Here is a 4,978-nt window from a genome sequence, read left to right on the forward strand (position 1 = left end):
CGGATACAGGCCGGGATCCTCTCCGTGATGTCCCTGACCCGACACCCATTCATAATGAAAATCGTTTGTTGACTTCAGTAAGGTCCTTTTGCAATTATAATATTAGTGCCACTAGTTTCATTAGAGACGAGGCCATTGCGGGGGGAAAAGCTGCTTTCAGGAAATTCACAGGCTATCTCTTTTTACAGATAATTGACTTAATATATTCCCCCTTCACCCCCCCAAAAAAAGTAAAAAGCAATTCACACTTAAAACTAAGTGTCTGTGAAATTTAAGTCTAGAGCTACCAAAATGCTAATTTTTTTCACCTTTCTTTTGTTAAGGATCATTTGCAAGTTTTATTATACTGCTGTCTTCAGTTTGTCAAGGGTTATAACTTGGATTGTATAGGACTGAAACTCGTGGTACACTGAGGCAGAGAAACTGTGACATTTTAGCTTGCTTTCCAAAAATTACTTAACTAATTAAATATACTTCTGAAATGTTATTTGTACCAGCAATTAGAGTTGAAACATTTTAAATGGAAGTCAAGGCATTATATACCCTGTTACTTAGGAGTCTGCAATGTATGCAAGAATTTACACTAAACTAAAGCAGTGCCAATGAACATAATACAATTATGTATTAGATACCACGTTTTACGCATTTGAAATTCAGATAACTTCTGTCACATGAAGTCATCAGCAGTGAATATGAAAATGAATTTTGCTATTAAAACATCATCTCCCTTTATCTGAAGGAAACCTTTTTCTTTGCCTGTTTCTCTGTACAACATGTACTTCAGATTTGTCTTAAGAAAATTGCTTTAGTGAGCTATAAATTCAGATTAACCAGTGGGGATGCTTATTAAAAATAACTGCAAATATAAATTATCTTCTTTTTGCTCTCCAATTCTTTTACCCCCCAAATATTTTTATCTGTTTTTCATTTTGTTTATAACACACCTGTCACTCAAGTATTTCTGTGGAGAAAACAAATATTTAGTATAATATACAACTAAGCCTTTTTATTTTAGCTTCACCAGGTTCCACTTTTAATCTGTGAATGACCAACATAATCTGCAAACATGCAAAGAAAGTGATGAAAATACTGATTATGACGTGTAGGATATAAGAAGAAAGTTAAAGAAGTAGCTAGAAGCCTCATTTGAGGCTGGGGTCTGGTTAGGGGTTGAAGCCAACTGTTACAAGGTATTGGAGTGGGGGAGGATTGGAAGTGTGAACTGTTGGGGGATTGGTGTCTGAAATAGGTGTAGGTTAGATAAGCATAAAGGACTTCTAACATTATGTTTCTATACAAATCTGACCAGCTCATGGTAGTTTGCAGTATTCACAATGCTGTTCATTATATGCTGGTTTTTCTTAGATGTATGTATGAAATTGCTGAACCAGATTGAAAATGATAACTTGAGGTGATTAGCCAGGTTAGTCTAAAGGCAGCCAAGATGTGACTGGTTCAGAGAGGCAGGTGCTTTTATATGTAACAATCTACTTGATCAGATGCTAGAAATGGGCTATTTAATTAAAAGGATGAGTGTTCAGTTTCTACTAAGCATGAGATGAAGAAAGTGGTAGGAAGCAAATGAATGGGATAACTGGAAGTAAAGTGATAGTTTTCCTAAAGTAAAATGAAAATATTATTAAGACCATGTTTGATTCTCTGGGATCAAATGTGCCGTTTAATAAAGTTCCATTGAAGTACCATTGAAGTTTATTAGCAGAATACTGATTTGATACAGCAAGTGTGACTTTTTTGGTGCCACCGTTGTGAGCAAATGCAGCACTGATGATGATTTCCTTAGGCCTTCCGTTAACTTATCATCATTTAAGAGGAATCTGTTCATTTTCAGCAAAAAGGGAAAAGATCAATCTGTGATTCAGGATATAAAACAATTAACAAGCAAACACTTGATGGTGGTAAGAAACTTACAAACTTTTTCTGTCGATCTAACCTACCATGACCGAGAAAACAAGCAATTAAAAAAGTTATTGAAGGCTTCCCCCTTCATATGCTTCTCTAGACATCCATCGTTAGATATAAAGAGTAGAATCATGGGAAAAATTTGGACCAAAAATTGACAATGTCAATAATGCAAGATGATTTATATGAACAAGAGTATTGGCTCAGTTATGCCAACCCATAGGCATTGAGGGGGCGGGGGTGGAGGAGAAGCATTTCTACTCAAGAGTATTGATTTTATATCTGAAAAGAAATGCAGGGTATAATGTAGCTGAAGCTGTTATCTAAGAATGCCTAGAATTAAGTCATCGCTGGTGGAGATCAGACAACAAAAATAAACTAAATATAAAGAGGCAGACCTTCATCTATGCATCTGGAGTAAATCTGTGGCTGCACTGCTTTAGTGGCCCAGAGTTTTTCCCCACCCCACGGTGTGTCTGTGTTCAGCACAGTGTGTATTTGACACACTGCTTAAACTTACAGAAAGAAGGAAGGCCTACATACATTGTGAATATTTACAGTCCTTCTACAGCTTCCATCAGCTTTATAGTTGGCTGGAAGAAATAGGTAAACTGATGTCATGGATTTCCAGTGAATGGCTCTGGGCTGACATCTCAGTCCTTTTTGTGTCTAACTACAGTAGGTTATTTCAAAATCTCTGCAAAGGAGTTTAGAAAAACTTGACAGATTATAAACAGTTGCCAGTATTATTGGGGGAAATCAGTGAAAATCTGCTGGGAGCTAAGCAACAAAGCTGTAGCCATATTTAATAAGGTAATTAAAAGTCTCTTCTGGGAAGGTGTGGATTCTTTGGTTGACAAGTTACAACCTAAATGCAGAGGTTGGGCCTAGAACGGGAGTTAGAAGGCTGAAATGTGGTTGATGGGATATATAACCCTAAATTCATTTGCTTTCTTCTAGTATATGAAATGAAAGATTTCTTCCCCAGATATATATTTTTTAAAAAGAGGGTTGTCACAGTTTATTATAGCAAAGAAGTGGGTAGTTGGGCAAACTCTCAGGCATGAAAATTATATGTATTCAGAGGTCCAGAAATTTGAAAATGTCTGTTTTCCAGGCAGTTTGGTTAAAGATGTGTGAATTTACTACATTTGCGGTAGTTTGTTTATAGTTAAGCATCAAGAAAGCTGCAGGAAGGGTAAATAAGTTGGTATAAATTAACTTGTAATCATAAAAAAAAATCTAGAGAGGACCTTAAGAGGTAATCTAGTCTGTCTTCCTGCTCAAGACAGGAACACTCTTCTCTGAAAAAAGTGCTTGTCTAACCTGAATTGAAAAGCTTCCAGTAATGGTGATTACTGATGGCATCCTCTTATAATAAGCTTTTCTGTGTTTGAAGACTTTGTCCATCCCATTTTTGTCTTCTGTTCTCCAGACTAAACGATCCCAGTTGTTCCAACCTGTCATTATGTGTCATGGTTTCTACACCTCCAACCCTTTTTTGTTGCTCTTCTCTAGACGCTTTCAAAATTATCTGCATCTTTCCTGTAGGTAAAGATATGAGAACAACAGCCCTAACCAGTTAGCAGACAGGGTATTCTGTTATTGAATTCTTGTCTTTTAGCTATTTTTGTGCTTACAAAATCTACTATGCAGTACTGGTTTTCTCCACTAAATGATTTAAGGAAAAAAGTACTTTTAAAAATTATAATGAAAAGATTGTTAGGGTACAATGTAAATAATATCTAACCATTTTTTTATTTGCCTCCTGGACTTACGACTTCCATATTCATTCTTTAGAATCACATGTGTTTTCTCTGTAGAGGTAACATTATGGTTACCATACATCGGGGTTTTCCCCGATACGTCCTCATTTTTGGCCCCCTGTCCTCCAGTCCAGCAACTGTCTGGGTTTTTGCTTTGCCTCTACTTTCCCAGGCACTATCATCTTGGCTGCTTGGGGCTGAGACCAGCGGGCAATCTGATCGGCTGTCAGGGGTCAAGTGCTCAGTGCGCAGGCCCCAGTAAGCTGCTCCCAGGTAAGAGACTTTGTGTGTGTGTGTGTGTGTGTGCGCACATTCAAGCATGCACATGGGAGCTGTGTGGGCACCGGGGCTGGGGGGGCAGGTTGCTGTGGGGCATGAGTGAAGTGCGCTGGCAGGGCTAGGGGGCAGGGTGCTCTGGGTTGGGAGTGAGGGGCCCTGGCAGGGCTTGTGGGGCAGAGGCATAGGAGTGAGGGGCAGAGGTAGGGCATGGGCATATTAATGCCCTTCCCAAAATCATATACTGTTCCCGCTCTCCTTCCCTCCTCCCCACAGGTGTCCTCTTTTTTGATACTGGAAATATGGTAACCCTAGGTAACATGTTACTTTTTCCTTCCTCCATTCAGCCTTTACCATCTTTGCCACGGGTGACGACCTGGTGAGCGGTCAGCAGGTGCTCGACCACCTGGGCAACAGTGATCATTGCCTGCTGGAATTCACCATCCAGCGCAAGGTGGCAAAGTCTTGCAGCAAGGCAGCAGCCCTAGACTTCAGGAGGGTGGATTTCAATGAGGTAAGGAGAATAGTCAGGGAGGCATTGAGGTCCCGGAGGGGAGGGGAGTCGGGTGTCCAGGAAGAGTGGTCATTCAGACAATCCTCCAAGCCCAAAGGGAGATAATCCCAATATGGACCAAGAGGAGCAAGAGGGCACAAAAATCCACATGGCTCACCAAAAGCATACAGGAATGTCTCCTAGCTAAAAAGGAGGTATACACCCAATGGAAGGGAGGGGCCATCACCAGGGAGGACTATACCTCAGTTGCTTGGGGCTGTAGGGGGGTGTTCAGGAAGGCCAAGGCGGAGATGGAACTGGGACTAGCTACCTAGATCAAGGACAACAAGAAGTCATTTTTTAAATACATAGGGGGTAAAAAGAAGGTACCGGGTAACATGAGGCCTCTGCAGGACACGCTAGGAAATCTGGCCATTGCATCAGACAGCAAAGCTAACCTATTTAACAATTTTTTTGTCTCCACTTTTCTGAGCAGGGACCAGGTCACCCCCCCACTGGGACC

This window comes from Gavialis gangeticus, unplaced genomic scaffold (assembly GCF_001723915.1).
Source record: "Gavialis gangeticus isolate Ggan-Ray unplaced genomic scaffold, GavGan_comp1, whole genome shotgun sequence".
NCBI lineage: Eukaryota > Metazoa > Chordata > Crocodylia > Gavialidae > Gavialis > Gavialis gangeticus.